General features: G+C 46.0%; 1 pseudogene; it reads left to right on the forward strand.

The window, feature by feature from the left end:
- LOC149355829 (carboxy-terminal kinesin 2-like) overlaps window positions 1-20,491 on the forward strand; it is a 42,586-nt pseudogene that overhangs the window by 3,860 nt on the left and 18,235 nt on the right.

Below are 20,491 nucleotides of genomic sequence, written 5' to 3' on the forward strand. Positions count from 1 at the left end.
CCCTCCCCCCTTTCTGAACCTGATCGCTCTCTGAAAAGAGGGCAGAACAATGCATGCGAGTTTTTCCGGAAAAGAAAGATAACTTTCACGAAATTCCATGTTGTACTCAGCAATGCAGAAGAAACACAAGCAACACTGATATCACCGTTCCTGGTAGCAAAGTGCTTGACAGATACCTTGGGCCTTGGGTACAAGGTGTCAAAAATGGCGAGCGGTGACCTACTGCTCGAAGTGCATTACACCGTCCAGAACACTAAATTCCCAAACCTCATGTCCATAGGTGATATTCCTGTCTCCGTTACTTCACATCGATCTCTATACACTGTCCGAGGCGTCATACCTGAAATCGACTTTGTCCACCTCTGAAAAAGAAACGCTTGAGGGCCTTACCGATCAAGGTGTCATAAATGTTCAGCGAATAAAGATCAGGAAGGACAACAACGAAATAGAAACGAAACACCTAATCCTCACTTTTAACACCAGCATACTAGCTGAAATTCTTGAAGTCGGATACTTTAAAAAAAATGTAAGACCTTACAAACCCAACTCACGAAGATGTTTCAATTGCCAGAGGTTTGGCCACGGCTCACAGAGTTGTGGCGGCCGCAAAACTTGCGCAAAATTGTGTTCGAAGGACCATCAATCTGAAGAATATGTTGCTACACCGCGGTGTGCAAACTGAGAAGAAGACCATGCTGCCTATTTCAGGGCTTGTCCTTGTTGGAAGAAAGAAATAGAAATAATTACTCCCAAGACTGCTGAAAACATTTCTTAAAAGGAAGCAAGAAGGTGATATGCTCAAACAAACAGGTTTTCCTTTAGTGCAAAAACAAACTTCGCCGATGTGGTGCGTGTGCGCGGCGCACCACACCAGGTTTCGGCACCTGTCCAGGTCACCATCCGCGCCATCCGAGCCCTCGTGTGTAGTAGCTAGCGCTACTCCGCCAACCCCAAAGGAGGGGACGCAGACCCCCGGGTCGGCGGGCCTCAAGTCCTCTTTGCACAGGTCGAGGTCAAACTCGAAAATCAACGTGCCTCCTGCACGGTCATCCATCGCCTCTGCCGAGGCGCTGGACACGACCCAGGGCAGCCCCGTGCTGTCCGTGTCGGACGGTGGGCGGAGCTCCCTGGATCGGTAAAAAAAAAAAAACAGGCCCCGAGTCATAGGGTCATAAACAACTTGATCTAGTTTTTCACCCTATAGAAACAGAAAATTAAGATGGCTCTCATAATACAATCTTGAAAAAGCAAAAAAAATTCTGCGTGGCGCATTGTTGACCTAAAGCGCGATGAGACGAAAGCCTTAAGCGCGGTGTTGCTGCTTGTGTCACTGATGTGCAGTTAGTTTGTTAAGCTTGCGTCGACTTGCAACGCTGCCAGGGAGTCCACAGAACGTCATCGCCCGTTCGGCTGTACGCCTTCCTCGTTGGCAAATTGGTTATTGAGGAAAGGAAATGTATGTCTCACATATCTCGGTGGACACCTGAACCTCGCCGTAACGGCAAGAGAGGAAGATGGGAGTGAACGAAGACACCGTATTCACTAGACGCGCCTTTGTTCATTCCAAGCCATAGAGCTATAACGGCGGAACGGTTAGCGTGCTCGTGTCACACTCCGTAGACCCTGGTTCGATTCCCCAACTCAGCCAATTTCCTACTCGGTTTTATTTATTTATCCTGACTAGAAAGATTAATTAGGCTATTTGGTTAATGAACTAATTAACTAAACTGAGCCCCACTTACGTGGAGCATCACTATACGATTCCTTTAACTGGTTGCATAGTTACAAGCCAAAGCACAATTGGCCCCGTTTGAAATTTGTGCACTGTGACGTCACGACCATTACGACCAATTGAAAAAGGTCAGCGTAGCTACGGTGGACGGTGGCCACCCGAGGTCTCACTTTGTCGGAGTGTTGCTTTCGCAACAAAAAAAAACATAAAAAGATTTCAATAGCTAGAGGCTGGTTTTGTTGCGCTGTTCTTCGACTGATGGGTCCTGAATTTTGTCGAGCGGCTTATATCTGCCTCTCCTTGTCGCACTTCCGGTTCTTGTTGTGCGAGATGAGAGCCTCATGCTTGTTGGTGTTCTTTCGTAAAATGATTGGGCTACGGCATACGTGGCGCATTCACAGCAATCTGCCTCGACTACATCTGCTTTTATTCGGAGGGAGGCTGAAGGCTGGTGAAGGTGCGTTTTTGCCAGTGAGTGCCTGGATGTGCGCTAAAGTGCACTCATGCACACACGCGCACCACGGCTATTCTTGAGATAGGAGGTTATGCTGCTAACGCAGTAAAAATATAAATTGGTGGGGGTTTAACATAATTAAGGAGAGAAGACGCGAGAAAGAAGGTGTTTGTGCTTCAATGGAGGGCACACTTACACCCCACCTTAAGGGTATGACGGACATAGCTTCAGTAGGTTAATGTTCATATATGCAGAATTGGCCCTTCTATACTTAGCATTCATAGATGGCAGTGCGTCCTCACACCATGCACTATCAGAGCAGTGGCGCAGCGGTCAACAGATGCGCCACTGCACTGATAGGTGGCTACGCCTGTCACAGCCACCGGTAGGGACTTTGGAACCTATGTTGGTCTTTCCGAGAAACCTCTCCTGAGCAATCGTAAATTGAACTTAATTTTTATTTTAATTAAGAGCTGTGGGTCCGCAGCAGCTGCGGCGGCAGCAGCACTAGTAGGACTAGTGGTCAGTTCAGCAAAAAACTTTGTTAAAATAAATATTGAGGGGGGACCCGTCGGTTTGCGTCGGTTTGCAGTCGTGTAAACACAGTATTGATCACAGTGCCAAGTTAGAGGTGCGCCTATTATGCGCGGAAATAAAAGAAATCTGGCTTTTCACGTCCAACCTAGGGGTGCGCCTATTATGCGAGTAAATACGGTACTCCGCCCGCAGATCAAAATTTCGGAAGGCGCACGCATCAGGAAAAGGCAACCAATCAGCAGGTTGGGCTTGATAAGCATATACCTGTTGTGTTAGAATGCACTGTTCTCTGAACAGTGACCTCGTTGAACACGGCGGTACTGCGTGTTTAACTATCACTTGGCTTTTCCACGCGCTAAATATTTCTATTAACACGAAAAGTTCTCACAGAACTCCGGACCGTCTCATCAGAGCCAGAAATTTTAGTGTAAGGCATGATCTCCATGTCATTTTTAAGTGTTGACTAAAGTATGTCCCTAAAAAACAGAGCATCACCACCAAAAAGATATGATTTCGTTCCTCACTACAGTTTCTCGTTTTTCGCACAGACACCAAATCACTAATCACAGCACAAACGCCCCCTTGATGTGAAGGCATGGCCTAACTCGCAAGGGCCACGTTTGCAGTGTAGGGAAGGTTGTTCTGGCCAATTTAATCTACATCTGCTGAACTCGGTTTAGTACAACGATGTCAAGGAATGATTTAGGTAATGCTGCAGACATGTGAGTAGAGGATGTAATAATCAAGAAGAACCTTTGTCATCTGCCTTCTGGAGAGAAGGGAAAGCGATCAGTGAGGACAAACTTCTATAGCGACCATGTCCAGAAAAGAAACATGTGCACTTAGCCGCCTATTAAACATAGCTGCCAGGAAGGGGTTGTCTGTAGTTCAGAACAACAAAAAATAAAGGTGCACTTAAGTCTCCTTGCATGCGAAAATGCGAAAGAATTTCTAGTTCCTTTACCGCCTATGCTACACAGTAATACAATTAATCACAGTTTGTAATTATCAAGTAATGTATTGTTGGTTAATTATTTGTTATTAGATATTGTTAACAACTTTAATCAATTAGTTTAAGTGAATAGTCAATATGGTATATAATTGATTACTTAGTTAGTTTCATTAAAAAATTATTCATTTCTTTTTGATCTTTATGGTTCCTTCAATTCTGGAAGAATTACTAACAATACTCCAATTTCATAAATTACTCGGCGTAATTAGCTAACTTAGTTACCTTATTAGTTAAATAATTATCTTATTTAGTAGTTCAGTCATTCAAACTTTCCATTCAGTCGTCATTAATAATTACAAATCATAAGTACATTCTCACTGGATGATCGACAGTTCACTCTGTCCACAGCCCGTGGTGACACATCCGGTCCACGCCACTCATGAGGCAAGAAATCCTTTCTGGTTAAAAACCCTGAAACAATGTGTAACAAAATATCAACCATTCCGCAGTATTTCATTGTTGTCTCAGAAAATGTGTTATTGCAATCAATGTTGGAAGGAAAATAACCCCATACTAATCTGTTACTTTGCTCTAATTGATCAGTTACTTTGCTGAGGCCATAATTGACCGTTACAACCAGTTGCATTTCAGGAGGAGTAATTGTAATTGTAATCTGTTACTTGTTTTCTGTAAAATGTCCAAGACTGCTAGAAAAGCAGCCAGCATCAACTGTATGGCGAAGCTGATTCGCACTCTTATGGAAGCATTTGTTAACAGATATGCAGTTGACTGTAACGAAATGGGCATTACTTTCATTCAATGACATTGTTGTTTCTGTACTTGCCCTCCCCTCTTTTTCCTAGCTGCCTTTCACAGAATGCCTTCTGGTGCGTCGAGAATATGAACCGAGGGGTTGGGCTGGTAGATTAGAATTTGGGTAATATGAAACCTGACTGGATCGCGACAAATTGCTATCATTCAAAATTTAGTATCTTCCAAAGCAAACAATCTGCATGCACACGCATGGGAAATGCTTTTACGCCGATTTGTTTATGGCTGTGCAGCCACAACTCTCTACTCGTGCATGCAACGCAAATGGTGATTGCGATGCGTGGGCAGCACTTAGTGCTCGAGGGAACCACGTGTTAGTATCATCCGTAGTGGTGCAGAAGAGTTTTTGCAACATCCTAAATTCTACACATTGTATGCAGTGCACTCAGGCCAGGGAGTTTTTCCAATTCATATCGGCCGCATTCATATAATCAAAGAAGAGAGTGTACTAATCACTCTCTCATGCTGGCCTTTTTGTCATATCAGCGGAGAAGTTGCAACACAGGCAAATCAATACTGTCGCAGTATATGCAAGCACAGTGAACTATGCCAGCACTGTTGAACGTACAAATCTCCCCTCGTGTTTGAGCTTGGCGCCTGCTTTTCACCTTTCACTGTGCTCAAACTAGGAAGCTATGAAGAGTTTCCTTTGGTCGCAAGTTTTCTATGTGCTGGTGCAACAGCAGTGATTACTAACGCCGGCTAAGTCCAGTCTGGTGCCAACCAATTTAATTTCCGCTCGAGGAAAATGCTTTTCAGCTGTCAACCTCCCAGTCTCCTGTATAAACGTAGCAACAGTGGCATATTTCACGCCGCTGATCACCTTATCACTGGGCGCACTGCAAGAAAATCGTGTGGTTGAACTTCGTGCACATTGATTCCGAGGCGACATTTGCATGTACAGCCCACTGACGAGAGATGCCAATGGGCACTGAACCTCCTTTGGACATCCTATGGATATTTAGGTCGTCCATGGTACGTCCAAGGGAATTTCAATGTCCATTAGGATGTGCATAATGTAGCCGAGTGGTAGAACTGTCGCCTGCACCGGTGGTGTCTGTACAGGCAGCAAGGAGCAGAGTGGGAGCTGCCCAGGCGAAATGGGTCCAACAGGAATTTCCAACTGGATCCAGTTGGAATGTCCATTTGGTTCCAGTTGTGTATTTGGAGCCATCCAGTCACGACGTTTCAAATGAACACTCTAATTGGTTCGACTTGACCTGTCCGAATGAAACCAATTGGTTCGAAGTACACGATTGCAACCAGTCAGATATTGGATCCATTTGGAAGTCCTGTTGTATTCTTCCCGTGAGCTTCAAAGAAATTTTCCTGCAGGGAACCTGCCAGAATGCATGCCTTTGGCATCTATCGATATCAAGCTATGAAATAAGGGTAATATTATTATCCCGCCTGTCATAGAAGTTGATTTACAGGGTTTTGAAGTTGCCACTTCACGAACGGGAAGAAAAATTTGTATTCCTGTTTCTTAAGTGACAACTTCCAATCCTCATAACTCAACTTGTATTGGAGGAAGGATAATTTTACCCTTATTGCATAGCCCCATAGCGCGATGTCAAGAGAAACGAGTGGCATGCAATCTAGCCAGGTTTGTGCAGCAAAATTCCGTTTGCAAAACTGCATAACATGTATAAATGCAAAGACTTATTGTACACAAAATAAATAACATATTTGGAATCCGCATGCAAAAATACAAGCTTCCTGACAATTTCATGGCTGTGACTTTACTAATAAATTCTTTCAAGATCCCCTTGCACTCTTAATGCACTGGAACAATTTTTTTTTGTTTGACTGAGAGCCTGCATGCCATTCTGCAGGAAAATGCGAGGTTGGGTGCCGTCCTGCTTGTTGTTATTTGAGATAAGTGCATCATCTCCGGGACGTTTTTCAACTCCAGTTGATATGAATTTCACCTTTGATGCTTGTCGGTTCGACCTAATTCTCCTCTCTGCAGCCAGCAAACACCGCGGATCAGCCGAAGCGGCCCCGCCCTGGTGCTGTCATGGCCCCACCGCTCAGCAGGTTGAAGCAGAATGTGACCAGTTCTGCCACCAACATCGTCGCCAACATCGCCACGGGGGCCACAGGCAGTGCGCGTCCCAAAGTCAAGCTGCTTACTTTGTGGTCACAGATGTTGTTGTGTTACAAGCATGTTTGCTGACAGTACTATTGGACTACTACCGAGGACGATGAATCTGGCTAGGCACAAGACTGAGCTCTAGCTGTTGACTGGAGTGTCACTTACCGTAAAATATAAAACAAGCGCTCGCATAAAATTTGGAGATAATCGTGAAATATTGTGGGATGGATACTTGTTACCTCCAGGCGCGAAAATCCAGAACGCACGCATGATGGAATGGATCCTCGTTTGATCAGATGACAGATCATTAGAAATAAACGTGAAAGAACATATAGGATTGTGTGTGGACAGAAAGTAAGCGAACGTAGAATGTGACCACATAATCTGAGACCCTCCGTCTGTCAACACCACTGCATGCGGCTTGCAATTCGTCAGCTCTCCCTTTCCTATGCTGCTTTCATCACGTTCACGGAGTTCCTATATCACCTTTCTGGTTCCTTCTTTCGATCCTCCCAAGCTTTTCTTTATAAAGTCCTTGACGTTGAGCTTAGGCGTATCATCTGAATGACCTAAGTGCCATGTTCACCTCCCTCCCCCCCACTCTCCCTCCGCGATGAGCATCGAGTAGATGCGAAACAAGGCTCCTGATGCATCTGCAGTGTTTTTCAACTTCTTGCATGCATGGGGGCATAATTGCATGGTATTTTGTTGAGTGTTTTAGGAAAGTTCAAAATCTTAAGAAAAGGGAGTGGGCGCTAATTCGAACATGAGCAGATGGTCGGTATTTTACGGCACATGCTTAAGTGACGGAGCACCATGAATCCATGGCTTCGCCCGGCATTGAAAACTGCAGCTCTCAGTGGTAGCGCACAGGTAACGGTGAACACAGGGGTGCGAAACAATGTGGTGCGATCCATGCACACTCGAGACAAGCTGTGTCAAAACCCAGACCCAGCAGTCGATGTCAACACAGTGCGGCAAGGCGCAGCACCTGAACACTTCAGACAAATGTGCCATTCCTTTGTGTGCCAAAGATAGGACTGTCAGTGGCTAAAAAATATCAGTGGCTCAAAAATGGTTGGTGTATGTTCATTTTTCTTAGCGTTTTCTTCCTGCCCCTCACTTAGACCTGGACGAGTGAAATGCGCCGGAGTGGTATGTGGCTGGCATGTGTTTGCCGCCAGTGAGAATTATATTCGGAGAGTTCAGTAACAGAGCTCAGTTTGGATTGCCTGTCATATCTTATACCACTCCATGCTTTCACCCAAACCCTCACGGAGGGTTCGAAAAGTGATATGTTAAACGGAGCAAAATGCTCTTGTGGGTAACTATACTAGCGCAGATTCCACAACATTGCATGCCGATTGTGAAATGCAGAGTAGGCCTCTAACCACAGTGGCTTCGTTGTGTGACCAGCGCCGGCTGTGACCGCTGCACTGGCGCCGTCGGCAGCTGGCAAACGGAAGCACTGGGACCTCCAAGGCCCGATCCACGACCTCGAGGAGAGGATGAAGGTTCTCTCGGGCGAGAAGGAGCAGCTCAGCCTCCAGAGCACCACAAGAGTGAGCTCATCTTTGACCTTCCTCTACATCGCAGTTTTTGCACCAGATAGGTGCGAAAATCAGAGGCTGGCAGCCATGTGATTGCGAGGCTTTGATGCCAGGGCCCGTGCTCTGCCATCAATGAAGCACTCCTAGGCGTTCCTACAATATATATGTATATATACGTGTATAAAGTGTGTGCGTGTATATATATATATATATATATATATATATATATACACCCACACACACAGGGTGTCCCCGCTAAAAGTAACCGCGCTTGTAAAAAAGAGGATGTTCCCTAGTCCAGTGAGACCAACTAAGGGTTGTTGGCAATCGCGTGTCCTAGTATGCGGTATATTTTTATTATGCACACGTGATTAATTAGCAGAGACTAATTAGCTATCTTTTTAATTATTGCCGTCAGGAAGAAAGTGTCAAGGCAGGAGTTGTAGATCCCATAAAAAAAATAACCGTTTGCCGTGTTTGCAGCCAAGTACCACTGATACAGCTTCTTTTATTTCACTTAAAAGAAAGCCCGCGAAATTCAAAAAGAACCACGTGATAGGGAAGCAGTTTCAGTGCTCCCAAACGACCGATCAAGCAACGACATCCGCTTATGTTTGCAACGCTGTCCCGAACAGGGTTCGGCGTTTTGAGGTGGTGGCGAGAAATGCGCCAGGAACTGCTTATGCGGGATGGAAAGTGAGCGGGCACTGCTTTTCAAGAAAGTGAAGCGCGGCTCGCACGGAGCACTTTTTCACGCGAAACCTCGCCTCGAGTGATAGGAATGTGGTCGTGCCGCTAACTTGCATCGTCACGCGCTGAAGAAACGGTCGCCATAGCACTGATGCGAGAGTTTCTGGCGTATATCTCGCAACCATCGCAAAACGCCGAACCCCGTGCGGGACAGCGTTTCAAAGCTAAGCGTATGTCGTTGCTTGGCCGGTCGTCTAGGAGCGCTGAAACTGCTTCCCTATCACGTGCTTCTCTTTGTATTTCGCGGGCTTTCTTTTAAGTCAAATAAAAAAGCTGTATCAGTGGTACTTGGCTGCAAACACGGCAAACGGTTATTTTTTATGGGATCTACAACTCCTGCGTTGACACTTTCTTCCTGTAGGCAATAATTAAAAAGTTAGCTAATTAGTCTCTGCTAATTAATCATGTTTGCATAATAAAAAAATACTACAGACTAGGACACGCGACTGGCAACAACCCTCAGTTGGTCTCACTGTGATAGGGCACTTCGTCGTTTTTTAAAGCTTGGTTACATTTAGCTGGGACACCCTGTGTATATATATATATATATATATATATATATATATATATATATATATATATATACACCGGGTGTCCCAGCTAAATGTAACCAAACTTTTAAAAAAGGCGAAGTGTCCTAGTCCAGTGAAACCAACTCAGGGTTGCTCATAGTCGCGTGGCCTAGTCTTGAGTATTTTTATCGCTCTTCAAAGTTAATTATTAGTAGTTAAGTTTAATTAGCTAACTTTTTAATTATTAACTTCAGGAAGAAAGTGGCAATGCAAAAGTTTTAGATTACCCCGAAAAACCGCTAGTAGTGCTGTTTCCGTCAAGTTACGATTTACGTTGCTTCATTTATTGGCCTTAAAAGAAAGTTGTCACGTGACCAGCTGCTCGCTCACTTCTCTGCCCCAATGTGCACCCAAAGTCTTATCGAGGAGAGGACTTCAGAAAAAATGAATTTTATTCTTTAAGGCACGTATTGGGACGTTGAAGTCGCACAGTTGTCATGTGGAAGCCTTTTCTTATTGTGCGGGTTATGGTTAAAGGCCGGTAAAAAAACTACTTTACGTGATTATTACTTTGCTCTAAATGCCTCAGTAAGCTGTTTCTCAAAGCGATCTACAACTTCTCGATTGACACTTTGTTATTCAAGTCAATAACTAAAAAGTTAGTTCATTAATCTTAACTAATTAGTCAACCTAGAAGAACGAAAAAAATACTGCAGACTAGGTCACGCGACTCTAAACAACCCTCATTTGGTTTCGGACAGCTAGCACGCTTCGTGTTTTTTAAAAGCCTGGTTACATTTATCTGGGACACCTGGTATATATATATAGGAAGGGGTATAAGGGGCTCGTTATAAATATGACAGAAGCCAACAGCCACAGAAACCAAGGGGCACAGGGGATATTTTTTAATTAATTTATTTTGTGCTGTTGATCAATTTCGAATATTACTGAATATGTTATCGCTTAAAGCTAATTGATTAGAAAAGCAGAAGAAAAAACAACCACATGCCGCCGGTGGGATCTGAACCAACGACCTCCGAATTACGCGTCCGGTGCTCTACCTCTCAGCTACGGCGACGGCTGTCAAACCTTCTGCTTTCGGGGGTATTTATGTTTACAAGTAACCTAGCCTTGAGAGTGTTCATCAGTGCCACCCACGTTCATAAGCGGCGGACGTACAACGTCCTGAGTTACCGAAGGTGTGACGTAGAACGTCATCGAACGGAGATGGTGGAAGCTGCGTGAGAACCCTCTTATGCTTCCTATGGCGTCAAGGCTGCCAGAACCGAGGCCCTCGCTAAACAATTAAGCAAACAAGGGAAGGGAATGAGGGGCTCGTTATAAATATGACAGAAGCCAACAGCCACAGAAACCAAGGGGCACAGGGGATTTTTTTTTAATTAATTTATTTATTTTGTGCTGTTGATCAATTTAGAATATTACTGAATGTGTTATCGCTTAAAGCTAATTGATTAGAAAAGCAGAAGAAAAAAAAACCACATGCCGCCCGTCGGATCAGAACCCACGAAAGCTTCCACCCTCTCCGTTCGATGACGTTCTACGTCACACCTGCGGTAACTCAGGACGTTCTACGTCCGCCGCTTATGAACGTGGGTGGCGCTGATGAACACTCTCAAGGTTAGGTTACTTGTAAACATAAATACCCCCGAAAGCAGAAGGTTTGACAGCCGTCGCCGTAGCTCAGAGGTAGAGCACCGGACGCGTAATTAGGAGGTCGTGGGTTCGGATCCCACCGGCGGCATGTGGTTGTTTTTTCTTCTGCTTTTCTAATCAATTAGCTTTAAGCGCTAACATATTCAGTAATATTCTAAACAGATCAACGGCACAAAATAAATAAATGAATTAAAAAAAAATCCCCTGTGCCCCTTGGTTTCTGTGGCTGTTGGCTTCTGTAACACACACACACACACACACACATATATATATATATATATATATATATATATATATATATATATATATATATATATATATACATATATATATATATATATAGCGAAGTATACGCTTCGTTAAAGGAAACATATTTATTAAACTCGACGTTTCGATCGGAAGACCGATCTTCTTCAGGAGATCAGAAGATCGGTCTTCCGATCGAAACGTCGAGTTTAATAAATATGTTTCCTTTAACGAAGCGTATACTTCGCTATATATATATATATATATATATATATATATATATGCGTACTGTGCACATTTGCACCCTCGTATCGGCATCCAACATAGCGAGGCAATGAGCCCGCGGGAGAGGCATTCGATAACCCACCAGTGGCACCCGCACTGCACGTGTGGAAAGTTCTTGGCACATATCCAATGCAGCGCTCTCATGGATTCTGTGCAATGCCGCAACGAGTGACTCTGTGACCATTTGACGGCTGCCTCGGGTAAGTGCCTAAGGCCTGGCTTTAAAAGCGTGTAATGCATTTGCCTTGGACACATACAGCACCAACTTCAAACCGGTGTGTGTCTCAACCTTTGTCTTCACCCTTGCCTTGTAATGCGTTGCAAGGTATTCAAAAAACGGACCAGTGAGCCTAACTTACACTATGTTGGGGATCTGCATTATAAGCATTGTAATCATGAGTGTGAATTGTGGCCGAATTGCTTTTAATTGTACGTTTAGTCAAGCTGCATGCCCAGTTCTTGGTAGACGTGGCTCTTCTTTGAGTGGTCCGATCAGTGCTGTGGACTACGCTAGTAGACAGGTCGTGTAATCAGTGGTCTTCACTCTGGAGTAATGATGGATGACATGTGGAAGGCCACCTGAAAACCCTGCAGGGTGCTTGAGATCTGTGGTTGTGCAGTTACTAGGTGCATTGTGATGTTAAATCGGGCCGCATTCTTTCTGGAATCAAAGCCAATATGTGTTCACTGCAGGTGCCGGCAATTCTACTCGTTACCAACATAACGTTCACAACACACAGAGTAAGATTGACCATGATATGGAGCAGAGTCGTCACTTTGCAGCACAGTGGCGAACCCTGTTTAATGTGGATGTCTGCTCGAGTCTCCTGCCAGCCAGCACGCTCTTGAGTGGCTTAAGTGTCTACCTTCACAGGAGCGCTCGTTCTGTTCGCATAAATTTCTAGAGACTTGTCCTTCTAGTCACTATTGTGGTCCCACTGTTTGCTTCACGGCTCTGATGAGGGCTTTTGCAGCGGAAGCTTTACTCCCATGCAAAACCTCAAAGTCATGTTGCTCCGGAGAATGACTTTCAAGCGGTGGAGCAGGGGCGTGGCTGTGCAGTCATGCCATAAGACTCAGCGCAGCTGTGGCCCATGAACCAAGCGGCGTTCGCTTGCGTTCGCAACTGCATTGAACAACGTGATCCAACGCTTACCTCGCAGATGCGCTGAATCACGTGACTCTCCATTCATATGATAAGACAATAAAAAGCGTGAAGTGTTACTTGACGTTCACAGATAGCCATGGAGGAGTCGCATGCTGCAACCAGTGCTTCGGCTGTGCATCGTAGGCGGCTGATTGAATCTGATGACTCTTAGGATCAAGAATGTCGACAGGGCACGTTGGCGAAGGATAGAGAGAGGAAACATGCTAAGAATGAAGTAGAAAGCGACGAGAGGATCGCCTTCCACTCTCTTAACTAGGCTCAGCTGGGTTCAATCCAAGGCATTTTTTTCTTTGTTCCTGCACTCATTCATCTGTTTGGCATAAGGAAGTTCTGTCGGTGCCCTCTCGCTCAATTCTGCTCAGCTGTATTCATGCTCTAGATCAGGGGTTCTCATACTGGCTCTGCAGGAACCCCTACTCCCTTTGGAGTGCTTTTTGGGTTCCCAGACCAGTTGCACCTATGCATGTCTCTGACCCTCCAACCTTTACTTTACCCCTTTGTTTTGGGTCTATTCGCAGCAGACTGTTTCTCTAATTAGCAGGTGATTAATAACTCACCTTAGAAATTTCGATGCAAGCCGGAAGGGACTGATGTGTTAACTCGCGAGTTCCTTGGCGTCTTTTGAGAGCCGTATTGCGTGACTGGTAACTGAGTGGATTCCAAGAGAAGCCAGGCGTAGCAGGGGGTGGCAGAAAACTCAGTGTGCAGACGAGATTAAGAAGTTTGCAGGGGTTACGTGGTCGCAGCTGGCACAGGATAGGGCAAATTAGAGCGATATGGGGGAGGCTTTTCTCATGCAGTGGTGTAGTCGGATGATGAGTGTTCGAATGAAATGGCTGTGTCGTACTTCCCTCCGCCTGTTTTCCAGCTGCAGGCGCTCCAGAAGGTGGTCGCTGAGCTGAATAAGGCGCGCACCAAAAATGCCAAGCTCTCTACGATGGTCTTTGAGCTACAGCCGGCACTGAGGTAAGTGGCACGGGTGTGCGAACCGCAATCAGAACAAGAATACTGCTGATCGAAACAAATTTACTGCTTCTGCTGACCACGCAGTTTTTATTGAACATTTGCAGCGCTTCAGTTTGATTTAAGTCGTTGTTGGTTGCCTTTGACCAGATATTTATGCACTCATTTCACTTCTGCTTGAGTTTGCTTGAGTTGAGTTTGCTTGAGGCTGCTTGAGTTTAGTAGCAGTTTGGAGAGAGAACTTTATTTCAATGAAATACAGTCACCGACAGATTTTTCGAACTTGGCGGGACTCGAAACATGGACCGAATAATCGAACAGTCCGAATAATTCGTGAAATTAAAAAAAAAAACTTTTTTGCGAAAATTGGCGCTCCCTATATTCAGCCTACAAGTGATAATAGAGTGAGTCATAGCCCTGCTTTCTTCATGTCCGCACCCTATCACATGATACCAGGTAGTGCAACGCAGCCGCGAGTATGCCGCGAATGAGTGCACTCGCTGCGCGAAGCAAGAACAGTCAGTTTGCATGGCGCAATGACGTTCGCGAAGACGGGGAAGTAACCCATGGGCAAACCACGGGAAGACGCGAGCGGAAGCGAGCGCCTCTGAAGACTCCGCAAATTCCGAAATCTCAGTCATGAAAATTCCTATGAGGTTCCTATCAGGTTCCTATGAGGTGCGCGACGGTTCCTTAGCGAAGTCCGAAATATCACGCTAGTCCAAATTATTGGAGTCTGAAATATCGGTCGGCTACTGTATTAAGAGTCCCAAATTGTCCTCGGCCAAGGTCAAGATCACTAAAGCCAGCTGTGTAGGATAGCTGAGCCCGCGATATTGGGGGATAAGTCACCCCCAGTGAAGTCCGTGTATTTGAGGCCTTTATGTAATGAACGTGTAGCGGCAGTTGTACTTGGTGAAACGAACTCCCTAGGCCGACTATCTGCTATCTTCCACTGGGCAACAAAATCTGGTACAAAAGTTTCAAGACTATAAAGCATGAACTGACATGAGAGGAGAGTCAACAATCGCAGTGATAGACAGCAGTTGAGATAATGTGTCATCCTCCAGCGCCGTCGGCGCATCTCCTCTGCTTTCACTTTTGGAACGCCATACCACATGGCACTAGAGCAGTTCATGCCCAAAAGCAGCGAAAAATGATAGGACCTAGCAAAAACAAAACGGCACAAGCAAGGCGCGTCCATCGCCGTCACGCTGGTGCTTTGCGTAATTCCGTCTCCGCCGATAGCTCTCGCGCGTTGGAACTCCAGCGACGCAAGGCAAAGAGTCCGTTTCCTGGGGCAACAGCGGCTGCTAATACAAAAGAGGGAACATGCAGGAAGAATGCGCCTCCGCGGTCGCGGCCGGTCTACGGCAGCGACACGACTGTAGGCGCTCTCCTCTAGCTTGGCCGCTGTGCTCCCGCCTTCCCCGTCTCCTCACATTACAGTGGCGTTGCGCGAGCTGCGGCAGAGTGGTGGCGGCTGTTGCACTATCAGACTTTGAATAATGGGGTTTTCTGTAAACATTCTCCAGGTCATTTCACCTACATTTCTTGTTTTAGTTTCCGTTCTGCATTGCCCTTTTGGATTTTCTCGCGAAAACTTCGTGCAACGAAAACCTCGATGTAATGAAAAATCCCCGAGTTTTTTCAACTTCGCTAATGCAGGTTTCCCTGTATATACCAGCCTAAGATCAAGCACTGTCGCCTAGTTGCGTTCACCATGTAGCATGCAAGAACACTGCCATAGTTGTGATTAACAACAGAAGCTGTATTGCATAGGTTTTATGGGAGCTTCGATGGGATTGGCTCACAAAAATGTAGCAAATAGGAAAACACAGCCTAAGGGAACTTAAGAGCAGGGTTCTTTTGCAAGTCAGCTGCTGGTTATACACTGGTAGTAGCTACAGGTGCTGTAGCCCCTTTTTGTTGATTTTGCTGCTACACTAGAACCTCGTTAATTCGGTCCCCATTAGTTCGGATAATTTACTGTTTCTAGAGTCCCTCCAAGCTCTCAACCAAGTCTATGTCATTAGAAGCCTGTTTATTCGAATGCCCCAGGTTGGCATCGGCTAATTCAGACAGCCTCCCGATGTGACGCCGTGGCAAAGCACGACCTGCTCGAAAAGCAGTCGTACAAATATTAGTCTTTAGAGACCTGAGCTCTAATATTGCATTGTTTTTCGTATCCCTCTGACATGCGCAACGGCAGGCGTGTTTGCAATCTGCACGCCCCCATCGACAGGCTTACAGAACCCATGAGCCTAGTTCCATTTTCGGAGCTTCCACTTAGAACGGAAGTTGCCTTGTTACTGATCTTTTCTTTTCTTGCCTCATGAAGGCACCTTGTTGATGCGGCATTGGTGCGTGCCTCTGTCGTTTCTCTCTGCGTGGTATCTCCATTTCCAGCGCGCAGAAACTCTACACATGTCGCGCTGTTTGCCGTTTGTGTGGAGAAGCCTCCTGTATTGCAAACCCACATGCAAAGAAGCTACAGCGCTACCACGTTACACAGTGACTTCGCAGGGACCTTTAAACCATCATGTGTGCGTGAATTAAAGGATTCGATGGAACTGCAAAAAATCGCCGTTGTCGCATTGTTTTCCTCCTTAATATTTCTTTTCTCAAAGCTAGGCACTGATCTTTTTCTTTCGTGTGAGTTGCTTTTCTCTTATTCTATAATTTCAGTTTCGGATAATTCGGACATTTTCTCCACTCGCTTTCGACTGAAGTCCGAATAAACATGGTTTTGCTGTACTAGGCTGGCAATGGTGCTGGAGTGACTCTGTGGCTCTTCCACCTTTCTCTCTGCACTCAGCACAACGGAGGCCAAGCGGTCTTCAGCAGAGTCGGAGCGGGTCTCGCTCACCCTTCAGCTGACATCCGCCACAGGGCAGGTGGCAACACTGCAGTGGTCGCTGGCCGAAGCCACTGGGGCGTTGGCAGGGCTTCACTGCGAGCGTGCGGCCCTCATGGTGCGTTCTCCTGTTCCTTTCTTCACTGCAGCTGCTCTTGGATGTTGCAGGATGGAATCGTCAATGGTGGGCTCTCCTGAGGGGGGGGAGATGTGATAGAACTGTGGCAACCATTAGCACCAGTCTCCGCCGGGGAATCTGGGAAGACTTTTTGCAGAGAAGATACTTTGGGGTGTGCTGGAAAATTATCAGAAGTATTGTGCTGCTGCTTGATTGGCTCAGCTGCTAGTGTACTAGTGGTTACAATGGATTAGTTGGGACGATCTGGATGAAATTTTCTTTGCAATTTCTGAGCTGGCTGCTTGAAAAACCCTAGACCTTTGTTTCTGGAATAGGCAGGGTGATAATTTTACCCCAGGTGGTCGAAATTTCCGGAGCCCTCCACTACGGCGTCTCTCATAGCCTTAGTCGCTTTGGGACGTTAAACCCCATAAACCAAACCAAACCATTTCTTGCGCTTGGGGAAAATGCTATGGCATGCATTATAGCAAGTTCCCTGCAGAGGAATTTTTGTAAAGGTCACTACAAATGCTAACATGACACATAACAGAAGTGCACAGACACTGGTTTGTTCGAAATTAAATGACATATTTTTAATGTGTGTGTAAAAATATTCTCCCTTAAGGTTTATAATTGTGACTTTATTAAGATTTTTTACAAGACCCTCTTCCCTTGTTAAGCGCAGAAATGGCTTGCAAAATGATACAGGTTAAAATGAACTGCCCTGAGAGCTAGCTTTTTGTCAGTGTCCATTAAAACTTTTTCTTTCGTCAAGAGACAGCAATGTGATAGCCCATTGAAAAGATATCGGGAAGTTCGCTTTAACAAATGAGCGGGCGGGAAGCAAGGGAGATTGCAGCACACGCCTCACCTCCGACATTTTTTGACTGTGCCTTCTGGCCTAGTTTTTGTCTGCATTCAATTGTCAGATCAGTATTGATGGACTAGGTGCTACGCACGAGCTTGCGTTTTGGTTTTGCCGTCGCTGTATGGCTGTGATGGCACGGGGCAGAGGTAGCTGCAAGTGTAGCTAGGTTCACTTACATGGTCCACTGCTTTTCTAGCGTAATGCTACACTAACCGGGCCAGACCCGAGATTCGCGTCAGTGTGCGCAGCACGTTATGCGCATGCGCGAGAGCCGCGTGACTTCGCGAGAGGCGCAGGTGCGTCGCCTCCTCGTCACAGCCGGTTCGCGCTCCTCTCCGACGCCTGACCTTTAGCTGGAGCCGTGTTTACGACAGTTGCGCTACTGCGCATGCGCGAGGAGGGTGCGCCGCGTATATATAATGCGCTCGGCGGAGAAAAGACTGTCGCGCTCGACATGGAAGCTAAGGAGAGTCGAGCCGCTGCCAGACGGCGCAGAAGACTGGAAAATTTAAATTCTTCCGATCCCGAGGTTGTCCAAGCATAACCGTCGCTTTACGCTCCGTATATATGGGCATAGCAGAGCTAAGCCACTGCCAATATTTTAGTTGACTTGTATTAGACTTTAGTTATTTGGCCTGTATTATATTCAGTCTCTCATTTCATTAATCGTTCATGGTTGATCATAGTGTTCATTGATCACTGCAGCTTAACTTCACTTAGTTTTGGTTTCTCCACTTGTCTCATTTCGAAAATAACTACTTCTCTTATTGTACTGTGTCCTTGGGCTCCCAACCTTTTCCTTGCCTTTCGGGCACAGGCAGAACAGGAGTCCCCGGAGGACCAACAGGCGACACTGGCGGCGGAAAAGGGGCGGCTCGAATTGCTTCTTGCAGACCTGCGTGCAAAAGTGGCAGAACAGCAGGAGGAGCTGAATGCCTCTGAGCAGGACCGCCGCGCCCTGCACAAAAGCATGCAGGAATTTAAGGTGAGTGGTATTTCTGTAACTTCGCCATGTTTCTTTAGATATTAGCCCTATTGATGTTATATTTAGCAAATTATTTAGTCCAGAACTTGTGTGCTTGCGTCACCGCCTTGCTTTTGAGCCACCAATTTTCCTTTCGCTCCTGCTAGCGTCTGTCAAATTTATTCTCATTACCCTTATCTCTAAGCTACTACCTCGGGAAGAATGACTATGGCTATACTGTCAACATCTGGGTGCATACTGCCGCGTTCTAGTGAGGTGTGTTTCTGCAGTTTCTGCAGTTTTACCACACACTGCTCATGTCATCTTCATGGTTAAATTTCTTTTGCACACCATGCCCAGCCCTTTGGTGGTTGCCCGTTGCAGTTTACTCCTCTGCTGTTAAGAGCTGAGGCTGTGTGCACATCTCTCCGCTAACAAGGGCCCAATAGCACACCCAGTTCTGACCGAGGGCTGTTGTACGCATACATGTTGTTCTTCATTGCAAAAAATAAGCCTCGTAAACTGTGTTCTGTCTATGCTCTAAAGAGAAAATTATTGGAGAACGTCTCCAAGATGGAACAGCTTGCCAGGTCAGTGACCTGGCAAAGTTCATTTCACCTCAACTACAGCTGACAACTTTTAGACGATACGTCACTATCAGCATCCGTTCTGCGCCAAAAAAGGGTTATTTCCCGAACTGCGCAACTGTGGAATGCAGGGCATACCTTCAAGCGCTAATTGTTGGACAGTATGAGTCTGGGAAAACGGTAGGCTTTTTGTGCTGTAACTACCCTTGTCCACTCTTGCTACCCACCTGGGCAAAAATCTTTCAGGCTAGCACAACCTGCAACATGGCCCACTAGTTGCAGTGGCTCGTCGCTTCAGTCACGTTTGTCGTAGGGAGCCCCTCTTTCCCCTTCCCTTGACCGCTCAATAACTGAGGAGGACCTTGATTCTGGCAGTCTTGATGCTACAGGCAGCATAAGAAGGTTCTTGCTCACCTTCCACCCTCACTCTTCAACCACGTTCCTGAGTCACGCTCGCGGTAATATACGACATGCTACGTCTGCCCCTACGGATGAGGGTAGCGCAGGAAACCAGGAAACCAAAGTTATGTTAATTAGTCTAGCAACGGAACAGCAGTTCGCAATTGGTAGCGAGGTGCTGGAAGTAGTAAGAGAATATGTCTACTTAGGGCAGATAGTGAGCGCTGATCCGGATCATGAAAGGAAAATAACTAAAAGATTAAGAACGGAGTGGAGCGTGTATCGCAGGTTCTCTCAGATCATGAATGGCAGTTTAGAAATATTCCTCAAGAGAATAGCATACAACAGCTGTATCTTACGGGTACTCGCCTATGGGGCAGAAACGTGGAGGCTAACAAAGAGGGTTCAGCTTAATTTAAGGACAATGCAGTGAAGTATGGAGAGGAAATGATAGGTGTACCGAAAAGAGACCGCAAGTAGCAGGAGTGGGTGAGAGAACAATCGCGGTTTAATGACATCCTAGTTGAAATCAAGAGGAAGAAATCGGCTTGGGCAGGGCATGTAATGCGAAGGCAAGATAACCGTTAGGCCTTAAGGGTGAAGGAGTGGATTAAAGTGAAATTGAACGTAGCAGGGGGCGGCAGACAGTTAGGTGGGCGGATGAGATTAAGAAGTTTGCGGTCGCAACTGGCAAAGGACAGAGTTAATTGAAGAGACATGGGAGAGGCCTTTGCTCTGCAGTGGGCGTAGTCAGGCTAGTGATGATGATGAGCATTTTTGCGATCGAAATTTCGGACTCGAGCCAAACTCAAGTTCTATAAGGTGTGTCATGTTTCCTCAGTGAGGTCTGAAATATCGCGCAAGGGCAAGATTAAGACTGTGATTTCACCAGGTCAAGGAAAATGGAAACATGGCCCGGCATGACGCCTTTACCACTGTATATCGC

The sequence above is a fragment of the Amblyomma mixtum genome, chromosome 3 (genome assembly GCF_055824585.1).
Source record: "Amblyomma mixtum isolate Tamu chromosome 3, ASM5582458v1, whole genome shotgun sequence".
Taxonomy (NCBI): domain Eukaryota; kingdom Metazoa; phylum Arthropoda; class Arachnida; order Ixodida; family Ixodidae; genus Amblyomma; species Amblyomma mixtum.